At 37.8% G+C, this 26,872-nt stretch overlaps 1 long non-coding RNA gene across 1 annotated transcript in view; it reads left to right on the plus strand.

Moving 5' to 3' along the window:
* Positions 1–5,735: 5,735 nt before the first annotated feature.
* LOC126248769 (uncharacterized) overlaps positions 5,736–26,872 on the plus strand; it is a 42,352-nt gene continuing 21,215 nt past the window's right edge. The window contains exons 1-2 of the long non-coding RNA XR_007545535.1: positions 5,736–5,849; positions 23,966–24,035. This is a non-coding gene — a long non-coding RNA (uncharacterized LOC126248769). The remainder of the gene's footprint in view (positions 5,850–23,965; positions 24,036–26,872) is intronic.

Genomic DNA, 26,872 nt, shown 5'->3' on the forward strand with positions numbered 1-26,872 from the left:
TTTACACTAGGTTTGTAGGCTTTCTCATCTGAAGAAATTGTTTCCTCTTCAACTCTGCTGGATGTTCCTGGTACCCCATATTCTACCACTCCTTCAAATACTGGTACCGGTATGTTAGGTATATCTCTCATCTTAGACGTTTCCTTGCAAATTTCCATTTGCTCAGTTACCGCTATGGTGAGGATACCAGGCAGTTTGTGTTGATCATTGAGATTATTTATTGTTTTCATAATTTGAGCACAGACATACAGTTGTCCTGCTCTATTTAGGAGATCTCCACTGTTTATGAAATGTTGTTTTCTGAAATCTAGCTGTACAAATGTTGAATTTGGGTAGCACTTTGTTATTTTGTGAAGCAGTCTGTTAGTTTTTTTGATTTCCTCGTTAACACGAGATTTCTTAGAAAAATCGTATTGAATGCTGGTTACCATCACATGTACATTTTTGAGCTTTTCGAGCGTCTCTCTTAGCGCTCGTCTTGCTGATAATACATCATTGCAGCGGACGTCTACTCCGCACTCCCCAGGATTAGAACACAATCATTTTTCTTTATCTTGATACTCAGATTTTCGCAGTTATTGACGATCTCTTTCAGTGGAGCATCAGGTTTTATTACGCTAGTAACACTGCATTCTGAGTTATATAGGGTTTCTGCCAGTCTTTTTCCGAGACTGTCGGCAAGTATATATACAGTAAAAGCATTATTTGTTGTTCTCAAGTCTTCCGAAGTTTTGGAGTCTATTATACGATCTCCTTTCTTTTCACAGTCTCTATGTATTATATTATGAACAGATTTTTACGTTTTGAGCACATTATGAGCTGAGTTGTTACGTTTTCGCTCGAGGTTTTTGTTAACAGTTGCTTGTATGTTAGGTGTAACGAAATTTTCGGAGGCTTGTTTACTTTCTGTTCTCACGACACTTACTTCTTCCACTCTCTCGCCACAAGATTTTATTTCGTCACATATTTCCAGAGCATTGTATCTGTTTTGTACAGCGATCTTTTTAGTTGCTTTTAGTTCGTATTTTTTAAAATTTACACTCTTTCTAGGAAGAATAGATGTCCTGTAGATTTCGAAGTTTGTGTTAAGTGATGATACTCCATTCAATTCACATTCATGAAGCTTTGCTTTTAGGACTTTTATTGTTTTTTTAGCACTTTGCAATTCATACAACACACTTTGTAATACATTAATTTCACGTCCGGTAGCGTAAGCGACTAACATAGCGTTAAATCCGTTACAACTTCCTTGATCACATTCACATGAAAACACAGTTTTTGCATTAATGTATCTCACACACGCAGAATGTTGGTAGAAGGAAGCGGCTGCGGAATGGATGCGGGAGTGAAGGAGTGGCACCTCGGCCAGGATGTGGATTCTTGGGTAGGGAAGTCGAAAGGGAGGTGGAGGGCACGCCGGAGAGCCCGATTTTGGACGGTTTGGAGTCGGCGGAGGTGGGTGGGGGCAGCATTGCCCCATACCACCGCCGCGTATTCAAGGATGGGGCGAACAAGGGAGGTGTACAATCTGACAGCAAGGTGTGTAGGGAGTGAAGAGTTAGGATTGATGAGGGGGTAGAGCAGGAATAGCCTTTCGACGCAAGCAACTGCGCCGGACACTTGTTGTCTTGCCGATCGCAGCGCCGTATTTTGCTGTTTACATATCTCTGTATTTGACTATGCATGCCTATACCAGTTCCTTTGGCGCTTCAGTGTAGATTCCACAGAGACTAATACAAAGCAGAAAATGTTATCAGAAGAAAATGTAACATGTAAGCAACTGTTTTTCACTTACAACGGTTCCTAATTTGTGAAGGATGAAACCACCCTTAATAGCTTGCTATATACATTTTGAGTGTGCGCCTACCATATCAAATTGAGATCTATGTGTATGACTAGCCGTCTAAATGACCGTATTTATTAAGTCTGTCACAGTTTGTGATGGCAAACGTAAACAACGTCAGCTTCAATGTTATTTAAAACATGGATGTCATGTGAAAAAAACAATTAAGTGCATCTATTGTGTCTGCTGTGTTTCCCATCTTGAATGCTAGGTGGCAGCGAAATTAATTTTCAGAATAAAAAAAGGCCATTAGGATCATAAAGGATGTAAATCTAGAAACTCCTGTAACCCCCTTTTTAAGTTTCTAGGTGTTCTACCTTTACCATGTTTTTACAGTATGAAAACACTCGTTTCTTAAAACCAACGTAATGGACAAGGAATGTTGTTACCTTCCGTCCTAAGACTGATTTGATGCAGCTCTCCACGCTGCTCTATCCTGTGCACACCTCTTTAACTCCGAATAACTACTGCAACCTAGATAATTTTCAACCTGTTAACTGTATTCTTCTCTTTAATAGCGTAATGTATATAAAATCAGTAAATTCCGGCAGAAAATATAAAACAGAAACAAAAAATAATAAAGAAAGCAAGCGCAATGAGAATAATCAAGCGATATGGGAGTAAGCAAGCGTAGCACACGTCTAGGAGATACTTTTAGAATGGTAGACCGCGCGCAGCCAGCTGTTCTCTGAAGCCATGTGAGTATGGTCACGTTATGTCAGTTTTTGTTCTAAAACGTCAGCGCACCCAGGCGTTTCACTGGCGCGAGACAATCCCAGTATTCGAGGGACTACCTCATGTTTTTTGTCTTTGTTGATACGGCAAAGATCTTGTCGAAGGCAGGCGCAGTGTTGCCAATTTAGCGACTTTGTCGCTAGAAATGGCGACTTTTGCCTTCGTGTTAGCGACAAAAAAAACTTTTTAGCGACAAAAATTATTTAGCGACTTATCTGGCGACTTTTGGAGTACTGACGACTTTTGAAGTACAAATCAAAACTATTTTGGGCCAGTATTTTCATTAACAAAACTAAGATTTTAACTATAGAATGGGTACTACACTGACTTTGTTCTAGATTTACTAAGTTAAATTAAGTTCTTAGCTGATCATGTAGCACTGTTCAGCATTTAGTAAACCTGAATGTGGGAATTGCCTACAGAGTAAGAAAACCTTGACTATAGAACAATTATTCATTACCCACTAGCCTGTTATCGTGGATAGCGTATCGATCTATAATTCTTCAACTTTTGAATTCCCTTTATTTTTCGAATTGACAAAAAACATACGTAATATTAAGTATAATAAAATACATTTCTGTCCAGCAACCTCTAGGTAATTTTTCGAAATGTTAACTCGAAGTCAAATTATTATCACATGCACAGTGGTAACGCAAGAACAATTCTTTACCGCAGAAGAAGCAGTACGCTCAAAAATATCGAGATGCGTGGAAAGCTGAACCTGAATTCAATGGGTGGCTGAAACCAGTCGTTAGAGACTTATCCAAGGCAAGATGTCAAGTATGTGCAACAGAGTTTTATGCTAAATAGTGTAATATTAGAAAGCATTCGAAACCTATTAAGCATAAACAAAAAATTGATTAAAAAAAACACAAACCACCATACCTGTGAAAATTGTTCCGAAAACTACAGTTAGAATAGCAAGCAGAGCGGAAGGTGCCCTTTCTTTATTTATTGCTGAACATTGTTCTATTTTAGCTGTAGATCATTTAGGAATACTGTGCAAGAAGGTGTTTTCCGGTGATGAGGGCGCTAAAAACATGCAATTACATCCTACAAAGTGCACTAACATTATAACTGAAGTTTTGGCTCCATATTTTACACAATCATTGGTTGAAGATATAGGAAACCAAAAATACAGTGTACTAATAGATGAATCCACAGATGTATCAATATCTAAAATGCTAGGTATCGTTATACGGTACTATAGTGTAAACAACCAAAGCATTAGATCAGCATTTCCCAAACTCGCTGTAGTAGAAACTGGAGATGCAAGAAATCTGGCTGCTGTTCTTGCGAATTCTTTGAAAGATATCAGACTTCCAATCGCTAATATGGTAGGAATTGGCACAGATAATGCTTCTGCAATGGTTGGAATAAACAATGGGCTTTTCGAACAACTCAAGAGAGAATATGGTTTGAAGCATTTGATACTGATCCGTTGCATTTTTCACTCTCTTCTGCTTGCAGTTTCGCACGCTTCAGTGAATACCATACCTAGAAACATAGAGTTTCTTGTACGGGAAACCTACAATTGGTTCTCTATTTCACCCAAAAGACGAGAGGAATATAAAAAGGTTTATGAGACAATAAATTGTGGAAAACAGCCACTAAAAATTTTGAAGGTCTGTGCAACACGTTGGCTTTGAATTGAACCAGCAATACGAAGAATTCTGGAGCAGTGGGAAGAACTAAAGCTACATTTTTCATTTGCCATGGTTCAAGACAATTGTTACACTGCCAATCTTTTGTACACGATGTATCGTGACGACTCAAATCATCTTTACATGTTTTACCTTAAACATGCTTTAAAAGACGTACAAATAGCAATAAAAGCTTTTGAAGGGGAAGCCAATGACCCCACTAGATTACTAAATACACTTGTTTTCTCATGCAGTCACTCGCACAAAACATAGTTTTTCCAATTGTTGATTTGTTGACAACACCAGTTCCAAGCGAATAATATGTACGCAAATCCGAACCTTGGCTTTATGTTTGAACAGAAATTGTCTGAGTCAAGTTTGTCTGAAGAAAATAAAGTTTATTTGAAGAAGAGATGCATTCAGTTTAGTCTGAAACTCATAAAAGAAATTCAACAAAGACTGCCAAGTAACGTTACGATCCTGAAAAAAATGTCAATGCTGCATCTTGAAGAAACACTAAAAGTGAATGAAAATAATGCTGTAGCGGATGTAGCCAAAGAATTGGGTTTTAGTGGCGATTTCATAGACGGTATGCTGCAAGAATGGCATAATATCAACTTCATTAGGTGGAATAACACTACTAACACTGTTCGATTTTGGAGTGAGGTTTTGCGGTATAAAAATGCCGCAGGGGAGAATCCTTTTTCTTTCATTTCACAGCTAGCAATGACTGTTCTATGCCTACCGCATTCAAATGCAGAATTGGAAAGAATATTCAGTTCTATGAATATTATAAAAACTAAACAACGTAACAGATTATCGTTGAAGACAATTAATGTTTTGATCATATTGAGAGACCAGCTGAAGAAACAAAATAAAGATTGTGCATCTTTGCACATTCTGTCAGACGTATTGGAGCTTATTGGAACGAACAAAAGTTACTCTTTTGCGACAAAACCAGTCGAACTGCAACATCATCTTTTGAGCGACGTTGAACCCTCTACATCAACTACAGTTCTGTCAGAGCATGAAACAGATGAGTTATTCGATCTTCTGAGTGACGACGATGAATAGCTCACATACCGGTATGTATATATATATTTTGTAACCTAATTTGAGTTCTTGCTTTCTTTTGCTAGAAATATAGTAGTATATTTTTAGTATATTTGACTACTGTGGTTGAAACAACAATTTATGTGTTGCGTCAATTATGATAACATGTTTAATTAAACGTTAGCGTATTTTAATATGTATGTTGTTGCAAGCGAAGCGTCATTTAATTAAGACAATATAGCAATTACGTATGAGACAATTTTTATTAATATTTTATTACCCCCCCCCCCCCCCCCCCCGACACACACACACACACACACACACACACACTGGCTTATTGCACCATTCACAGCACGAAATTTTCAGTACACCCCTAGTAAAATCAGTTTTAGCGACTTTCTAGCGACTTTTGATATTGAATCTAGCGACTCGGGTTTTTTAGAGTTGGCAACACTGGGCAGGCGTCATTTATGTTGGAGACTGGATCAATAGTGAGACTTACAGTGACTTCAGCTTCGACGAGGTCTCATGTGAAAGAAGTAGTAGACAGAGATTCGTCGCAGTTGCTTCGAGAAGTAAGGAAAGCATACATTTTAAATTTTGTTAAGCCTTGTTTTTGCAGTAATGCTTTTGAAGATATAGTGGTTTTGTGGGAATAGATTGTTGAGTAATTTCATAAAATGTTGAATGAGAATAGGAAAAACTGTACTGTTTTTGAGTAGAGGTTGTGTACGAACGCATTTAAAGAATATTTCAAGGTTGTGTTTGTTCATACGTGAGTACATTTTGTAATTGTCATTGTAACTGCAAAGTTTTGTTGTATTGCTGCTGTGATTGAGAATGAGACAAAATCATAACATTTTTATTATTGTTTGAGGTACTTGTGGACAACAGTTTGCTTCAAAATAGATCCATTGTTAACACTGAAAAATTCTTGTCAGCTAGTGTGCGATGTTTTGTGTTGGAGAATTAGTTATTTCGCAACCGCCTCATTGTACAAACTATATTGGAAATGTCATACATAGAAATTAAAAACATGGAATGAACTAAATGAAGCTGCCAACGATAATGGTAAATTTACAATTTCATTGCATATGAATAATCTGTAATAATTTTTTTCCGAGTAATAACTACATGTCGAATAAATAGTAATATAGATATCATGGCAGTACAGTGTAAACTGAGATATACACACACAGAAACTTCTCACAGGATTTATCACACGCATTACATATATCCGAGATTGATTTATAAAATGAGTTTGTTAATCTTAAAGGATATGAGGCAACAGAATGAAAATATCCAAAGTAAGCCATTCTGATGCCTTCTAAGATGCAAACATTTGTGATAATTCTCAGTGCAGAGGAGACTGAATTAACTGTGTGTGTAAGGAATCTTACATGGTGTTTTCAATTTGTAACTTCATATATATTGCATTGCTAACAGTTTTACAAACTGCACACTCTCCATTAGTCTGCTGTCCAGCTCTACATTAATGTCTTCATCCTGAATCATTTTACAAAGTTGTTTTCTTTGCATTCAGCATAAGTTTATTTGCACTGAACGAAGTCCCAATACTTCTTGGATTTTTATCAGTAGTGAATGTAATGCATTTTCAAAACTGCTCACTATTAGACTTGTCAGCTGTAGAGAATACAGTTTTGGCTATATTGTACTGCAACTTTAAATCATTCACAAATATGAGAAAAAGTAGTGGCCGAAAGATGCTGCCCTGGAGTAGTCCTAAAGAATTCTTTTGCCTCTGAAACTAAGCTTGTTTTTTGATTTGAATTAACATTGGTAAGATGTACAATCTGAAGCTTGTTTGTGAGGTATTACTGAAACCACATTTTAGCCCATCGTCTAATACGTGTTGTTTTCAGCTTACCAATGAGGATTTCATGGCAGATGGTACTGAAGGCTTTAGACACGTCTAAATTTATTCCTGGTACATTTTTGTTTTTCTCAAAATTTTTAATTATTTCCTGGGTGTAGTCTAAGACTGCCATTTGTATGCTGTGTTTTGCATAAAAATAGTGTTGATAAGAAGTACATTATTGTGTAGGTAAATAGTGACTCTAAAGTTCACCAGTTTTTCTAATATTTTTGAGAAAACAGATATGGAACAGTAGTTTTATATTATGTCTGTCTCCAGTTTTAAGTAGTGGTCTCACTTTTGAGATCTTTTAGCAGGTAACTTTTTAACAGCATCCTTCAGTAAAGGATAAATTTTGAATGTGTGCTAAAGGTTTTGCAATCAGCACAGAATTTTTTTTTTTATTATGATTGAAACTAGTACCTCATCTAAAACTGCTGCCATTTTTGCTTTTAAGCTCCTAGTCACCCTAATTACTTCCTGTTCTTTTGTTGAAGGAATGTTCATGCTACAGGCAACCCTAGGAGCTTATATTATTTTTTTTTTTGAAAGTTTTAAGTTTACATTTTAAGTTAACATTTAGTATATAGTTATTAATGTAGTATGCCCTTTTCTTCTTTTCTGTATTATAATTTTCACAGTTGTAGGATGTTATTTGTTCCTCTTCTCCAATGATATTAGTTCATTTCCTACAGTTTCACATATAGTTTTTGATTTGTTGTCAGAGTTAGTCATGAAATTGTCAATTTATAGCAACTCTGTCTTCACTGTTGTCTTTTGGTTTATTTCTCTCTAATATTTTTACATAGTTCACAAATTGTGGATCTGTGTATATTTTGATTTCTTGGTTCAGTCTTCTTGTGGTTATACTGGAAATCCTAATACCTGTAGTTATCCAAAGTTTGTGTATTTTATTATTATTATTATTATTATTTTGTTCTGAACAATTGGGCCTCACTGATTTCTTAGGGAAACGCATTCCAAATTGTGACATGAATCTAGAAGAAAATATATTGTATGAATTTCTCATATGCATCACATTGCAATGACTGACACTGGATTTGTGGCATTTTGTGTAAGCTTTACTAAATACTTAGTATAGCTGCTTTAAAGACAATTCTTTGTGGTGTTGTATCAAAGCTGTAACTTTAACAGCTTGTTTCCTTTGTGTGATCTTCGGTCTGTGTAAAACTATGAAGAAATTAATAAAAAGTGAGAGCATTGGCACTGTTACAAATTCGTGTATCATCATAGTATCTAATGTAAGTGAGATGATCGAAATGTTTGTTGTGCCCATGAAATTAAACCTGGACCTGGGTCAATGTATTTATGCTTTGTTTCTCTTGTTTGCAAGAAGTTAATTATCTTCTCTATCTTATGTCTTTCATACTCACGAAAATGACGTTGGACGTGAGTTAATCATTCTATAATACCACAAAACAGTAAAGTTTCTTCTACATCATTTCTTACTTTCAGCAGAGCAGTTAACACTTAGCTACAAAACTCTGTAACATATGCCTGCTTTGAAATAGTTGGACACCACTTTTGTAGGCAATGAACGTGAGTTTGTGACAGCAACAACAGTAATGAAGGAAACTAAAAATGCATGATCACTATATAATTAAATCAATACCTATAGCTTATAGAATTAGACCAATCATTTTGCAGCTAACCTTTCAGTAATTTTCTTCACATGTTATGTAATTTAACCGTAGATTACTAAACCCTTGTTAAATTTGATTGCAGTGGCATATAAAACAAGGCATTTTGTACTTATTTTGGTATGTAACATACCATTGGAGATATACTAGTTGTAACTAACTAATGTATAACCTGCAAAATATGACTTGAGTTGAATAAATTTATCGTAGTGCAATTTACGATGATAGTTTAGTGGCAATGTAACATTTTCTCCTCGTTAGTGTTCTAGGTTTAATGTGGCCTGGTCGTGCTTGAGGCTTTACATTTATAAAACAAAATAAATTACGAAATATTTGTTAAATTATTAGAAATAAGCCTCTAAGAGATGGAATTCAAATATTCTGTGGATTATTATGCATTCTATCTGTAAATATGCCACCATTTGAAATGATTGTTTCTCAAAATATTTTTGGAAGTGTTCCTTCGAAGAACCTTGCTCGGATAAACATGCTAGACCATTTCTTGACTTGTTCTGATGGTTTAACTGTTAATGTCGGTACTGTAAGATGCATCATTTGTTTATGATGCTACGTGTAGAACCTGTCAAAATTGTTGTTGTCTTCATCATTATCGATTTCCTTCACCACTATTACACATAGCCTTCTTACTATCTTTTTGATGTTTCTGATTATCTGATAGTAGGATTGCCATTTCAGTTATTCTGGAAAATAGTTTCGTTGCATGTTACCTCTTATTTACTGATGATGTGTGTAAGACCAGATGTAACTTGATATGTAATTTTCCACCTATGGTCACTATAAGAATTTAAAAAGTTTATGCCTCTTAACTCTTAGTGCAACGAAGATTCAATTTGGTGAGTCTATCCTCTAAACTAACATTTTGTCACAAGCATATCTCACTTCATGGGTAAAAGCATTTTTTGCCTCAAAATATCTTACTAATGAGTGGGGGCCAGAGAGGCTAGCCCTTGCTGCTTTGTACTGTATCCGGAGAGTGAACTGTCCAATGAACGCATATTTACACAAGTTGGCTTGCTTGTTGGCTAGTTTAGGAACCAGGTATCGTAAAAGTGCTGTAACAGTGTCTGATAGAATGCACAAATTAAAATATTGTCTCAAAGTTTATCCTACATACTCTAATTTAATGGTTTTGAGCAATTTTTCAATTCTTAGTGATGTGTGAGATATATCGAGAATTTAACAGAGGATCCCTTCTGAATGACAAAATTATGGGTAAAAGTTATGTACTGGACCCCTTCCCCACCTTGCCTTTTTAATGGCGCAGATGTAAATGTTAAGCTTTGTGCTACCGGTTAATTTGTTCCCACAACCAGATTTTCTACTTTAAGATTTATTGCCTTCACCAAATTAAAACAATATTGTCACCTTCCAACCTAACTTAGACCTCAGGATACACTACAAATCAGTCTTCCATGACAACCCTATATTTCAGGGTGGGTCCAGTTTGTAACTTTAGCCGGGTACTGAACTCTAAAAAGGTCATTAAGATGAGAGCTCAGCTGTGGTTTTTATTAGGTAGTCCATGCTGCCAGAATAATACTTAAAACAAAAGGTATGTATTTCCCATACCCTTCTACTTCAGAACCGTTCCATCAAAGGCACATTATACATGCCATAAGATTAACGTTACTGTTGATTCACCAATGAATATTCACCCTCTTTCAACTATCATTGATTTCACTATTCATGATGCCTTCATTCAGAGTTTGAAGATTCCTTTATGGGATGCTGGACTCATATTCAGGAGGACTGCATTTTTAATTCCTGTTCTTCCATCCTGATAAGTTTTCTGTGTGGTTTCTCTAGCTTGCCTACAACAAATGCCACTTGAAAAGAAATCAACTGTTTCCTTTCCTAGGTCCAAACTTTTGCTCCATATCTAACATCCTTGTTATCAACGAGATTCTAAACTCCAATCATCCTTTCTCCTGTAAAGATTCATTGGGGAAAAGTTTCCTATCTTGGTCATTGACAGCTCCACTGTTGTCTGAATAGTTGTCTTGGTAAAAATTTAAGAAGTGTAACTTAAAGAACCTAACACCTGTGTGTCATAGCACTCCAGAAGGTATTTTTGTTAGATCTTTACAGTTTTCTGGTTTTTGTGCTTTTCCAGGCTAATTTCTGATCACCTGTGAGATATTGGGAAGTTCATCCTTGAACATCTTATATATCTACAGATCAATGGAAAAATCCATTCTTTATTTTGGACTCGCTAAAGTTTAATTTCTACTACAGTTACAGTATTGTCTAGTCCATTGTTTGGGGAAAGAAAATAAAATTAAAACCCACTTTTCATGAAGAACAGTATAAATTTGCTTCCCCACAGGTACAAACTTCTAGTACTTGTAGAAAAGCATGGGTACATAATAATTTCAGTAGAAACCCATCTCCGGAAATGTACCATTTCTGTTCTATAATGGTTTCAGTTCAAATGTTTAACTTATCCACTTCTGCTCGAGGAACTGATTTAGGCATGACACAGTAAAATTATTTGATAACATTCAAAAGTAAACATAACAAAACATCCATTTATGACTCTAGAATGTTTGTTTGTATTAACACTTAAACATTACATTCTGTTTTGCAATAATGTAAACACACTATGTGGAAGTGTTAAGACAAATAAATGTGCTTAAGTGATAAATGGGTGTATAAAATGCATGTTCGACAATCAGCTGCTTTTATTTTAAACTCAAATATCAGCCGGGTTCAGTCATGGACCATCCTTAAGGATAAGGGTTATATTATTTTAAGCAATCACATTACTTTTGCCATTACTTAAATAATGTGTAGAGCATGACATGAATATCAATAAATGACACAGGACTTAAGCAAATGTACACAGAGCAGTGCTGAAGAGTGTTGCATAGGTACAATGTAATACTTATAGTTCTCATTATAACCCTTATCTGTGAAAATAGTCAATGACTGAAACCAGTTTATATTCGGGTTTAAAATAAAAGCAGCTGATAGTCAAACATGCATTTTATACATAACTTGACTGCTGTTGATAGTCACCTTCCAAAAATAATTGTTTGAGTTCCTGAGATAGAAGTGGATGAGGTAAACATCTGAATTGAAGCAGTCATAGAACAGAACTGGTATGTTTACAAACATGGGTTCTTATTCAAAATATTATACACACCCTGTATAAAAAGCAAAATAGTGTTGTGAAAATCTGTCCCTTTACCATATCATATCCCACTGTGCATAACAGTTGCCTTATGTTGCATGTTGTGACTTTACAGATTACACTAATAGAAATTCTTCCATGGAGAAACTTATTCAATTTTTTTTCCTAATTTTACTTTGCTGTCTGTTAGACATTTTATATTACTGGGTAAGTGATCAAAAATTTTAGTTGCAACATTGTGTACCCTTTTTTTTTTTTTTTTTTTTTTGCCAAAGACAAACTTAATGTTTTACACACACACACACACACACACACACACACACACACACACACAGAGCTCAGCAGCCACACTGTGTATTCGTGTGTGCTTTGTGCTTCCGTCGATGTGTGTATGTTTTCTAATTCAAAAGATCTGCTGAAAGCTTAAATGGATAGATTCAGTGTCTGTCGGCAACTCAACTTCACCTCTATATGGTGAGTAGTAATCTACCCTTTTCATAATATATAGACTTTCCATTGTTTCTTAAAGGTGAGTTATCTAAGAACATTATTCTATATGACATTATTGGTTGAATGGGCCTAATGCAAAATGTCAATTTATTGGTTTCTCTTCCCATTTTTGCAATGATTCCAAGTGCAAATATGGTTAATCTATGTTGTTTTAGAGTCCCAAAATGTGCTTTTCCCAGTTTAAAATCTTGTTAATATGGATACCTAAGAATTTTGAAGTTTCTACCCTGTTTATTATTTCCTTACCATGTGGTACACTTACCGTTGGTGTAATACATCTAGATGAACTGAAATGATGGTGCTGGGTCATTTTAAAACTGAGGGTGAGATCATTCACAGGAAACAAGTCACTGATACTTTTGAGAATATTGTTTACCATTTCTCTTGTTTCTTTACACATTTTTTGGATTGATTACAATATTAGTGTCATCGGCAGAAAAAACTAACTCTGTTAATTAGTGTTGGATATAGTCATATATAAAAGTACATTGCGTTATTCTAGCCTTCAGAAATATTAGTGGAATAGATTGGGAGAAGGTTGGAAGGGGAGGGCAAGTAACTGTTGCCAACAGTGGGCTGCTCTCATCCTGGGGTTTGAGCGACCAACCCTTCCTAAATATTTTGGTGATGGAGTATAGCTGTCGCATAAGTCACAGCTACAGTTCAACTTCTACACAATTTGAGACATTTACCTCATCATTCAGTTTACACTAAATTGGTTTATGTTGTTATACATTTCTATCGCAACCACACAATATCTTGAAAACTAGAATGGACTGGTGATTTTCACAGTAGTTTCTGTGACTGAGTCCACCTTGATGCGAAACAACTGATATTTTATGGGTATTGCTCCACTCTGCTTAAGCTAAATAAATAAATAAATAAATAAAGATACAAGAGGAAAACATAAGTTACGTATACGATTATGGAACACTTTCTGTGATTCATCAAAAAACTGGGTTTGCTTGCTGTTTCAAATAAAATGGTATGCAATTAACTTTAAGAAGGAACAGCAGATAATTATTTCATGTGATGGAATTCCCTTTGTGATTTTCACCATGCAAATTCTTGATGGTGTCAATCTGCAGATTATAGAGTATAAAAAAGTTTTTTACACACTATGTTTCATGTTTGGAAGACAATATATTGCATGAAGCAAATATTTCACTTGTTTTGTGATCAATGTAGGGATAAATGATGCTCTTGCTATAAATATATTTAGTGAAATATTGACCTCCAGCTCCTGCATTCTACACTGCTGCTGAAAACCACTACACAGTGTGTTAGAAACCTTTTTACTCAAATTGAAATGGGTGATAGTGGATCTACAACTGATAACACTAAGATACGGAAAAAATTGTGAGAAATGCCTATTTATTGTGTTATGAACATCCACAATGTACACCACATAACAACAAAGCTCATAATAATAGTTCAGAGTGATTACCGCCAGTCTCAGTGCAGGCTTGTCAATGGCGCATGAAGTCCTGCTGCATTATCTCAAAGATCCCTGGTGTCCATTCTACCTGGAGGCAGGCAACTTGGACATTAGCAAGCAGATTTTCATCCATTTCTACAGGGGTTTCTTACAGCCAACATCTAGACATATTCCCAGAGGAAAAAGTCTAGAGGTGTTAGATCTTATGATTGTGCTGGCCATGGGACAGGACCTCCCCTTCCAGTTGAGCGATGAGGGTACAGTTTGAAAGCCCACAAAAGGCAAAGGTCCTGAGTTCGAGTCTCAGTCCGGCACACAGTTTTAATCTGCCAGGAAGTTTCATATCAGCACACACTTTGGTGCAGAGTGAAAATATCATCCAAGGTACATGTTGTTTGGATACTCACAGATGTTAACATCAAAGTGGACTGGTGCACCATCTTGTTAAAGCCACATCCTTCGATGGAAAAAAAGTTGTATAGTCTCAAAGAACTGTGACAGTACATCTTTTAGGAACACCAGGTAAAATGGGCCAGCGGAATTGAGAGGCAGAAAATAAGGTCCTGTTAGGTGCTCTTGGACAATGCGCACCCATACGTTGACAGAATTGTTGCTGGTGGCCACCAATGTGGATGGCATGGGGATTGTCCTCATTCCAGATATGACTGTTGTAGCTGTTGAAAACACCATCTTGGGTGAATGAGGCCTCTTCGTACTAAAAAAAGTATGAAATTCAGCACTGCAGTGGATAGTCTATTGACAGGAGTGAATGGGGTGCTCAAAATCCATTGGTCCCAGTGGTTGCACTCAGTCTTTATTATAGGGGTGTAATACCTGTTCCACCAGTACTCTTCATACTGTATCCTTCAAATCGTGCATTTCATGGGTAAGTTGATGGCTCCTTATTGCTGGGTGGCAATGAAGGTCTGTGTGTATATTTTATAAATATTTTGTGGAAACTGGCTGAATTATCATGATTTAATGTCATCTGCCCCTGTCAAATCAGTACCATTGCCACTTAGCAGTACAGTTGCCATAACTCTTGAGAGCATTGAAGCCTGTAGCAGTAGTGTGTGCCCAGAAACTGAAAGGCCATCTGATCAGATTCCAGCTGGGCAACCAGTTTTTAACTCTGCCTTTTGACCTTGCATTCACCTCCCTATGATGTGGAGATTCGCCAGAAATGAAACATGATTTGGACTCCTTTCCATGGTAGGAGAACTGGTTAGGGACATTTGGGTCATCAAAGTGACATCCAATTGAATGACTTGCACCAGTCCATTGAGCCACATGGAATTATTATTATTACCAGTATTATAAATTAATAATGTTTCATAGTTACTATTGAATGTCTTACTTGCAGTGTCCATAGCATATTTATATGATGGGTAATGGGTGCTGAGAAGTCTTTTATATTTGGGGCTTATAAAGACAGCAATTTAAAATTGTGCAGCTATAAATTAAAAGTCCTTCACCATCCTTCTTGGCCTGTACATGAAGGCTAATCTTGGGAATTAGTATAAGGATTTTGATACTAGCACCAGAGTGGCACTGGAGCCTGCAAGTTCTCAGAAGACACAAATGTTCTCTACGCAATAAGTATTTAATTGGTGTTTGCAGTGACATCTTTTAGCAACGATGGGAGCTGCAAGCTACCATGCCATCTGGAGCAGCCATGGTGGTGTGGTACCTTTGATGCCCACACACTTGCATGTAAAGAAAATTACTGCTGTGCCCAGATGAGTCATTTGGGGTATCACTCCTAATAGTTGCCAGACACATTTTCTCTGGTGTTTGAGCAGATATTTGCAGTTTTGTTTTTGTGATGTTTAGCTAGAGTCAGCACAAACAAATCCTGTTCATGACATTGACAGATAGGGTCAGTTTGTTTCCCAGCACAAACTAAATTCTTTGAAGTGTAATTTTACATGCATGTTCAACAGAGCCATCTCAAATAAGTGTTGTGTGATATTTGTTTTATCGATCTGTACTAACAGAAGCTGAACAGTTCTGATGCATGGGTGGTAGCTGTAAATGCTGGCCATGACAGCACACACAATGCAGTTTTCCTTAATTTCTTTGCTTTCATTTATGATGACATCTAAAGAATCTTCTACAACAGACTGTGCACTTTGCGCAGTCTGAAAGGAGGCTGTGTGATGGCGTTGAGCACAATTTCATTGTATTACTTTGGTACTTTTACTATTTTCTAGGACTAATTATGGTTAAGAATAATGTGGACAATTTTAATGGCTAAATACAGGGTGTACATACCAGGTGTACCGGTATGAAATGAGCATTTTTTTTTGTGAAAATGAAACACTAATTTTGAATTGAAAAGTAAAAACATTTTATTCAAAGTACTGACCATTGCTTTCTATAGATTTTGACCACCTTTCTGGCAATTTGTGGACATCATGCCAATAGAAATGTTCATCTTTTGAAGCAAACCAATCAGACACCCAATTTCGTTGGAATCGAAGTGTTCCTCAGCCAATGCGTGTCCCATTGATGAAAACAAATGGTAGTCGGAAGGGGCCAAGTCTAGTGAATACAGCAGGTGGGGTAGCAGCTCCCAGCCAAGTGTTCTGATTGTATCCTGAACCAATTTTGCTTTGTGTGCAGGTGCATTGTCGTGTAAAAAACTTACTTTGACATGTCTTCTGGCCCATTCTGGTCTTTTTTTCGATCAATGCGTAGTTCAAATTGATCATTTGTTGTCTGTAGCGATTAGTATTCACAGTTTCACCGGGTTTTAGAAGCTCATGATACACCACACCTTTCTGATCCCACCAAACGCAGAACATTGTCTTCTTGCCTAATCGATCTGGTTTTGCAGTCGATGTTGATGGTTGTCCCGGATTAACCCGTGACTTTTCCCAGTTAGGATTCTTAAAATAAATCCATTTTTCATCGCCAGTAACAATTCAATGCAAAATTGATTTTCTTTCATGTCTTTGAAGCAAAATTTGACAAATGGTTTTTTGGTTTTCCATCTGTCTTCCATTCAGTTCATGTGGCACCCATTTTCCACACTTTTGGATCTATACCATAGCTTCCAAATGGTCAGAAATTGTTTGTTGTGCAACATTTAGCATTGCTGCCATTTGCTTCTGACTCAAAGTAGCATCTTCATCCAATATTGCTTGCAATTCGGCGTCTTCGAACTTTTTTGGTGGTCTTCCATGTTCTTCATTTCTTACATCAAAATCATTATTTCTGAACCGTTGAAACCATCTTTTGCATGTTGCTTCTGATAGAGCATGATCACCATATGCCTCGACAAGCATTCGATGTGACTCTGCAGCACTTTTTTTCAAATGGAAACAAAAAATTAATTCTTTCCCCAAATCATCACTTCCTGGTACAAAATTCGACATTGTTAACATGATGAAAACATATGATGTTGTTTGTTCCATGACTTGATGTACACTAAATATCTTTGACAGATGTCATACCAACCAAACAAAACAATTAAGGCTCGTTCACAACAAATGTTCCCTATTGACACATTTGTATCCTAACGCTCATTTCATACCAGTACACCTGCTAAAGTCTGGCAACACTTTCAATTATTTATTGCACACAAACCAAACATTGTACAGATATCATACATATGTAATTTTGAAGAGAAACCCTGGAAGTTTTTTTGTTTTTGTTTTACCCCATGTATACCACCACAGCGTAGTTTGGTAATTTGCCAATAGTCAGCGCTATTCGCCAACATGGCGAGTTCAGGTACAGAGCAAGCTTTCTGTATGTTGGAGTTCGACAAAAACAAGTGTGCTACAGCTGTTCAATGGATTTTTAGAACCAAGTACATTAAGAAGCCACCAAGAAGGAAGGCCATTTTCCACTGGAACAACAAATTTGTTACAATGGGTTGTTCGTGCCCGGCAAGGAGAAGCAAACTTCCCAGTGTGAGTGAAGTGAATGTGGAGCACATGTGAGACACATGCTGGGACGGGTATGGCAAGAATTAGATTACCATATTGACATCTGCCAGGTCACACATGTTTTGCATACTGAATGTTTATAAAAAAAACTTTCAGAGCATTTTCTTCAAAATGCAATATGTGTGACATCTATACAATGTTTAGTTCTTTCCCGGACTTTATGTACACCCTGTACTTCTATGGCATGTATGGAGAAAGCTCACTTCTAAGATGATACATCCTTAATGTTCTGTTAGCTTTGCTCAGACATGGTTTGGTAAACATGCATATAATCTTGAACAGTTCTACTGGCTCACCCTGTAACTTTACTTCATGGGACATATTTGAATGATTATACAGGAGATAACCAAGTGTGTGGTTCCTTTCCCATCACCTCTAAGTACTATACTGCATGATAAATAATATGAAGTTCAACTGAAAGTTGCAGGTTTGCATTCTTTCTGTTTCAAATTACAGTTATTGAGAAACTGTTGATTATAATCATTCCAGTATTTTCCTTATGTAGAGGCCCAAAGATGGAACTGGTGTGTGGTTTAGTGGCTAAGTGTCAGATTACATATCCAAAAGTCCAGGGTTTAACCCACATTTGGTTTTTTGTGTCAGATATCAGTTCTTTCACATCTGGCAATGATTAGCTGGTTTGAAAAATGTCAAGATTCACTGTGACTTGGAGTCTACAATGAACTGTGGATTCTCATGTGACCAGGAAAGTCAGCTCAATGTTGGAGGAAGCAAGGGAATAACACCTCCATTTGGACCATGCTAAATAAAGCACTTCAGTGTTCGAAACAACGTTTCGGTTGAGGACAGCTTTACTATGTGCAAGTGTCAAAGAGACCTACATCCACATCTACATACATTCTCCGCAAGCCGCCATACAGTGTGAGGGTACCCTGTACCACTGCTTATCATTTCCTTTCCTGTTCCACTCACAAATAGAGCAAGGGAAAAACGGCTGTCTATATGCCGTCATATGAGCCCTAATTTCTAGTATCTTATCTTCGTGCTACTTACGCCCAATGTATGTATGTTGGCGGCAGTAGAATCGTTAAGCAGTCAGCTTCAAATGCTTGTTCTCTAAATTTTCTCATTAGTGTTTCTCGAAAAGGTCATCTTCCCTCCAGGGATTCGTGTTTGAATTTCCAAAACATCTCCGTAAAACTTACATGTTGTTCGTACCTACCAGTAACAAATCTAGCAGCCCGCCTTCAATGCAACATGATACAAATCCCAGACACTTTAGCAGTACTCAAGAATAGGTCGCACCAGTGTCCTATATGTGGTCTCCTTTACAGGTGGACCAGTCTTTCCTAAAATTCTCCCAATAAACCAAAGCCGACCATTCAACTTCCCCACCACAGTTCTCACATGCGTGTTCCATCTTGTATTGCTTTACAACGCTAAGCCCATATATTTAAATGACTTGACACTGCCAAGCAGGACACTAATAATACTGTATCCAAATGTTACAGCTTTGATCTTCCTACCCATCTGCATTAACTAACATTTTTCCACATTTAGGGCTAGCTGCCATTCATCACACCAACTGGAAATTTTGTCAGAGTCCTCCTATATCTTCCTACAGTCACTCAACATCACTACCTTATTGTACACCAAGGCATCAGCAAACAGCTGTACATTGCTGCCAACCCTGTCTGCCAAATCATTTATGTATATAGACAACATCAGCAGTTGTATTACACTCCCCTGAGGCACTCTTGATGAAACCCATATCTCTGGTGAACACATGCCGCTAGCAAGGACAACATACTGGGTTCTATTACTTAAGAAGTCTTTGAGCGACTCGCATATCTGTGTGCACATCTTGTCATCATCTGACAACCTAACCAAAGCAAAAACTTGAGGGACTGAAGATGATAATACACACACACACACACACACACACACACACACACACACACACACACACACACACACACACACACTCTCTCTGCTTTCTGAGTATAATAATAAAGAACCAGATGTATAACATAGAACTTCATTAAAATGAAAGTACTTTACTACCTACCATTGTCTGGCACCGGTAGAGTAATGTCACTGTGTTATCGTAAGAATGACAAATACATATTTCCTTTATGCATGCTAAGAGGGTCATCACATATTATATAAGCTCTATATCTGAATGACTTAGAGTTTATTTCACAGATATTTACTTATCATTCTATTTTCACAATTGTTGTAGGTATCCCTTCTACTTTGATGCACTTTTCACAACACTTCCGTAAGTCCTTGAATACATAGCACAATCCATTATTCTTCAGGTCCTTTAGATTCAAATGCTGTCTTGAACACTGTTGCAAACTTATCAAATAAATGCCCCTAAAAAGTGTTTTTCTAAGATTACCGTTATGAGATGGATGTGGTACTGTGCATTGTGTCAAGCCTGCCTGCCTTCCTTCCTTCATTTATTCATTATATGTAGGATGAAAACAGGGTGTAGGACATAGTGTGCTGCTGCCAACCAAATTATATGGCATGTTGCTGCCAATTAATACTACACAAAACATTCCACTATCAAACTATGATGTTTAAGACATGTAACTATCAAGAAAATATTGTAAAAACAACTTTGATCCCCCAATCCCCTCCCAACGTCCATGAATTTCATCTTTGACAGCCATAGTTAGTTTTACATTGTGTTGTGCAGATATAACTTTCCTCTGTCATGGACTACTACTTTTACAAGTATTTTTGTAGCCCACAACCCACCTTAAAGTTTGCAGCAGAGGGTACAAAGTGTGCTTTACTCATTTCCTTTCTTCCTATTCCATATGTAGATGGCATGGTTGATGGCCAGTTGTCAATACCCCTCTGTTTAAGATCTCATTTCTGTAACTTTCCTGTAGTGGTCTTTATGCAAGATAAGTGTTAGAGAAGGAAATATGTTTATTGATTGACATCAGAATGTGCTCTCTCAGAATTTTGAGACTAAGGCAGTCTGTGTTGCACAATAACATAGCACCTACTGTAGTTTATTGAGAAATAAAATTGTTTTCAGACTGATTAAACAAACCTCTGATGGATTGAGTACATATTATTTCAGTCTTCGTCACCTATAGTAATGCAACTCAGTGAGGCTGATGAACAGCACCCAAGGATTGATGACTTCTTCATGAGTGAAATGCTGTTCTGTAAGATTCTTCCAGGAAATCTCTGTTTGGTATCTGGATTTCAGACGCCAAAATCAGTATGATAATTACACGTTAAATTCATCCAGCATCTTATTGCTGATCACATTGTCAAGTGGCGTTAGATTTTTTTCAAATTATCTGAGCAGTTAACAGCAAATATTTAACTCTGAGAATGTGAACGTGAAGAATTTAGTAGCAGTAGTTTATTTGTCCATAAACAATATACACTGCATAGATTTTGTCAGAAAATACTACAAAAGAGAGAGAGAGAGAGAGAGAGAGAGAGAGAGAGAGAGAGAGAGAGAGAGGGGGGGGGGGGGGGGAGAGATGCAAGGTTGCATTGTGCCCTGCACAATATCGCATTCAAAATTGCACGTAGAACTTTGATTAATTACATAAATGTATGCAAAATTTGATATGTAGCAGATAGATGACATTTACATGCAAATATGATCTGAGTTATAACACTTTTATTTAAAATACCCATTCGCATAAAAGCAAACCCTTGATTAGAGATACTGTTGACATACATTACATGAGAAGTTACTACAAGTTTATTGCATGTATTCATTTACAATATGATAGCAATTGGTCATAAAAAATTTGAATACTGCTTCTTAAAAGGAAGACAATTTTGTAATTTAATTTATTTTATTTGTGACAGAAATTTGTTGTACAATTTAGTGCTCTGAATGTCGGTCTGTTTGGTTCTGTGCTAAAGTCTTGTTTAACTGTTTTGTATTGATGACATTGCACATTCTTGATGAAGATTTGAGTTAATTTTGAAACTGCCATAGTGCCTTTTTATATTAATTACACTGTTTTGTGTGATACCTTAGGGGGAAAAAGGACGGGTATACACTCACGCGCACACATATCCATCCACACATATACAGACACAAGCAGACATATTTAAAGACAAAGAGTTTGTCTTTAAATATGTCTGCTTGTGTCTGTATATGTGTGGATGGATATGAGAGTGTGTGTGTGTGTGTGCGCGAGTGTATACCCATCCTTTTTTCCCCCTAAGGTAAGTCTTTCTGCTCCCGGGATTGGAATGACTCCTTACCCTCTCCCTTAAAACCCACATCCTTTCGTCTTTCCCTCTCCTTCCCTCTTTCCTGATGAGGCAACAGTTTGTTGCAAAAGCTTGAATTTCGTGTGTGTGTGTGTGTGTGTGTGTGTGTGTGTGTGTGTGTGTGTGTGTGTGTGTGTGTCGACCTGCCAGCACTTTCGTTCGGTGTTTTTAGATATACGAGGGGCGTTCAGAAAGTAAGCTCCGATCGGTCGCGAAATGGAAACGACTATGAAAATCCGATAAAGCTTTGCACAGATGTGTTGGGTAGTGTCTCTAGTATAACCCCAGTTAGCATCACGTCGCTCTTCTCATTTCTGAGCTCGCAGTGAGTGCGTAAAGATGTCTAGAAAATAGTGTCTGCCGCCAAGTACGAGGGCCTGGTGAGAAATTTCGCCTGAAGCTATGCAGCTAACATTACATAACTGTCGTGCTGTTTCTTCTTCAAGACAATTCTCAGCCGCATTCTGCAGGGGCAATGAAGATGCTCCTGCATCGTTTTCAAATGGAAATGTTAGATTACCCACAATACAGTCCGCAATTGTCTCCCACTGAGTTTCATCTCTGGTCACATGAACCGCTGTCTTTGAAGACAACATTTTGACACAGACAACGAGGTGTAGGGCAGCGTGGAGAATTGGCGGAAAGCACTGGCGGCTGCCTTCTATGATGAGGCTATTGAAAAGTTGGTACAACGCTATGACAAAAGTCTAAGTCAGAACGGCGACTACGTAGAGAAGTAGCTGAAAGGTGTAGCTAATTGTTACAAGTAAAACATTTCTGATGTTCACTGTGGTTTCAATTTGGCAATCAATCGGAGCTTACTTTCTGAACAGGCCTCGTATATAATTTTTTGTATAGTGAAGATTTGTGTATAGGATCTTGTGGATACATCGAATGTACAGTAAGATGTTGGAAATCATTTAACAAATTGTTTCTATCATTATAATACATCCTTTATTACTTACATTTATAATACAGATTACTGGTATGTTATTTTTAGTATTTGTTCAGTTGTTACAGTGCTACTATGGTGATAATGCCTAATACCGATACATTATTGTTGGTAATGGTACATTATTATTTACCAAAAATATCTTTCAGGATACAGAATTGGTCAGTTAGATATGCCCACACTGCAACTTGAATCCTGCAACATTATTGATTGGCTATATGTTATTTGATAACTTTCTAAATATCTTTTTTGAAGATGCACATCTTCATTTTGGCAGAGCTCAGTTTTTGCACAGTTCATATGGAGACCCATTGTTTGTCTTTTATTGTGGATATGTGACCTCCATTTTTGAGGAAGAGTGAGATTTTCAGTTGTACACTGCTTCAGTGGAAGGATTTGCAGTTTTTTTAAGAGTAGTTTGCAAGATTTTCTGGTTGTGGTACCTCCATTATTCATATGATTCTTTTTGTATTCTGAATAGCTTAATACTGTTTGGGAAAGCTCCCCAGAAAATGACTCCATACATAAGAAGTGACTAAGCATTTTCATAGTACATGGTCTTTACTGCAGCAGCTTTCAAGGATCCTCATCATGTAGCAAGATGTGCTCTTTTTGTGTGTGTGTGTGTGTGTGTGTGTGTGTGTGTGTGTGAGTGAGGTTGTCAGTATGAGTTTGCACCTGATATTTGTTTGACAACTGGATATTTATAGTTTATGGGACATTTTCCATGACATTAAGGAAATAGAGTTACAGTTTTTCCATCATTTGTGATTAGTTAGTTTCATGTGAACCATTCTGCTATGTTATCCATTGTCTTTGTTTTTGTATAGTAAGTTCTCTATCTTTGCACTGATGAGAAAGCTTGTAGCATCAGCAAACTGATCAATATTTTGACAATATATGTTTGTTTGCAGGCCATTTGCACATAGGAGGAACAGCACTGCTCCCAGTACTTATCCTTGGAACATCACGTTTCATATCTTGGTAAGCTGAGTAACAGTTTGTAATTTTGTTGCATGCAATATGTTGTATTTCCATGTTTGTTAATGTTTGCAAAGGTGTGTCTTTGATGCCTAGTTGATTTTTATTTTCGTAGTAATTCCTCATGATCTATAATACTGAATGCTTTTAACAAACCAAGGCATACACCAATAATACAAAGTTATTCTAAATGATGGACCCATTTTCAAAACTTCGTATTTATTCAAGTACAAATCCAAAATGAACACGCCTTATGCCAATGAAAAGAGGAAGTGTCAAAGTTTTTTTCCATAATGTTTGATGTCAATTTAATAAATGTAATAATTAATAAATATTTGCAATTAGTTTTTAATAATTATTTAATAATTAGAAATGTGATAAATGTTATAAATGTTCAATGTGGCCACCATTGGCTGCACGGTGAACATAGACGCTGTAGCCGAACTTGTCCCACACATGCAAAAGCGTATCTGCTGTTACTGAATGTGCGGCAGCAGTGGTCCAGTTCCACAGATCATTCAGAGTGGTTGGTAAGTAGCTTCCTTCACATAACCCCACAAGAGATAGTCGCAGGGTGTGAGATCAGGAGATCTCGGTGCCCAGAAGTGCAGAGCCAGGTCCTAAAGTCCCCTGTGACCAATAGAGCACTGAGGAATCGAATCATTCAAAGCCTCATACAACAATGTGCCAATGGGGTGCAGCTCCATCCTGTTGGAAAATGAAGTCGTGGGAATCTTTCATAACTTGAGGAAACGGCCATCGTTCCAACATGTCCAGATATGTAATACCCATTACAGTTCTTTCTACAAAGGAAAATGGTCTATAAAACTTTGTATGGGATACAGCACAGATCTTCAATAAGTCTCTTTGTGTTGCAATGGCAAATGTGGATTTTCCAAACCCCATATGTGAACATTGTGTCTGCTGACTTTTCCACTAAGGCGGAACGTCGCTTCATCACTAAAAATTACACACTGTAGAAATGCTTCATTCTCAATCTTTGATAGCACATAACCACAAAATGCAAGACGCTTCCCGTTGTAATTGGTTTTGAGATCCTGCAAAAGTTGTAATCAGTAGGGCCTGTACAGCAAATGCCATCTCAGAACTTTCCATACAATTCGTTGGCGTATTCAAAATTCTTGACTGGTTCTATTGGTAGACTTACTTGGACTGCGCACAAAACTTTCTTCACTCCGTCGGACATCATCCTCTGACACACGCAGTCAACCTGTGCTTCTTCCTTTGTACACGCTCCTGGTTTGTTTAAATTGCTTAAACCAATGGCTAATGCTTTTGCCAGTTGGTGGTTGAATACCAAATTTAGTACCCCTGCCGCCACCAGACAGACAGACCCCCATGATGGGGATTCTGCACAGCTAATTGTCGTTTACATATGTCTGTTGTGCACTTGGACACACCTCTCTGAAGCATTGATGCGGTTGTGCAAGACATTCTGGCACTCTGCTGGCACTGCTATCCCCCTATCAACTGATCCCCCTCATTGTTGACCAGTACTGTGGTCAACCAAGGATGTAGCAGTCACTGTCCAGGACTGCAACAATCTAAAAGATACCCTTCACAGACCAACCTTATCACTTATAAGTGTCTCCATGCTAAGACCCACTATCTTTTTAAGCAGAGTAAGAAGGAATGCTGGGAGTGCTATGTTTCCTCCTTTGGTACATACCCTTCTTCCTCGCAGGTTTGGTCCAAGCAACATAGCCTTCTGGGCTGCCAGCGACAATCAACTGTCCAGTGTCTTATACTACTGTGTGCTCTGTGTACTGATTCATCAGTCCGTGCAGAACACCTCGCGACACACTTTGCGACAACATTGACATTGTGTTCCTATCCTCCTACCTTTCTCTGACGGAAATGACAAGTTGAAGAACCCCCACCAAGCTGAAGCCTATAATGAACCCTTCACTGAACTGAAATTCGTGCAGGCTCTCACCTCTTCACATGACATGGCCCCAGGCCCGTATTTCATCCACAACCAGATGATCCAAAACTTGGACCTTACCTAGAAGCAACAGCTACTCAGTCTTCAACCACATTTGGCTCACATGTGCCTTCCCCCTTGCAGTGGTGAGGCAGCATAGTTACATCCTTCCTTACTCCCAGGAAGAACCCAACACCTCTCAACAGCTACTGACCTATTAACCTGACATACACTGCTGGCAACCGTAAATGCAACACCCTGAAGGAAGCATCCAAATAAAGTGAAATTTACACCATGGGTTTGCAGCGATGAGATATGCAACTGATTAGAATTTCAGCGCAGACGCACATCACGGGCGCCTCTGGCGCCACCTCATAGCGCCATTTACGGCTTGGCGATTTCGACGAGTGTACGTTCGGCACGTGTGTTTACCTTGTGGTTGTTTCACAAGACGATCAGTTATGCCTCGTAGACAACAACGAACATCTTTTGATCAAATATCAGAGTTCGACAGAGGAAGGATAGTGGCTTACCGAGATTGTGGATTATCATACAGAGAAATCGCTAGTCGTGTTGGACGTAACCAAACAACTGTAATGCGGATATGTGACCGTTGGATGCAGGAGGGTACGACGGACCGACGTGGTCGATCGTATTCACCTCGGTGCACCACTGCACGTGCTGATAGGCAAATTGTGCGCATGGCAGTGACGGATCGCTCAGTGACATCCCGAACCATAGCACAGCACATTGCGTCTGTAACGCATCATCCAGTGTCTGCGCGTACCATTAGACGCCGTTTACAGCAGAGTGGTCTGTCCGCAAGACGTCCATTGCTTCGTCTACCATTGACGCAGAACCACAGATGTCTCCGTCGCCAGTGGTGTGATGACAG

The sequence above is a fragment of the Schistocerca nitens genome, chromosome 3, assembly GCF_023898315.1.
Source record: "Schistocerca nitens isolate TAMUIC-IGC-003100 chromosome 3, iqSchNite1.1, whole genome shotgun sequence".
Taxonomy (NCBI): domain Eukaryota; kingdom Metazoa; phylum Arthropoda; class Insecta; order Orthoptera; family Acrididae; genus Schistocerca; species Schistocerca nitens.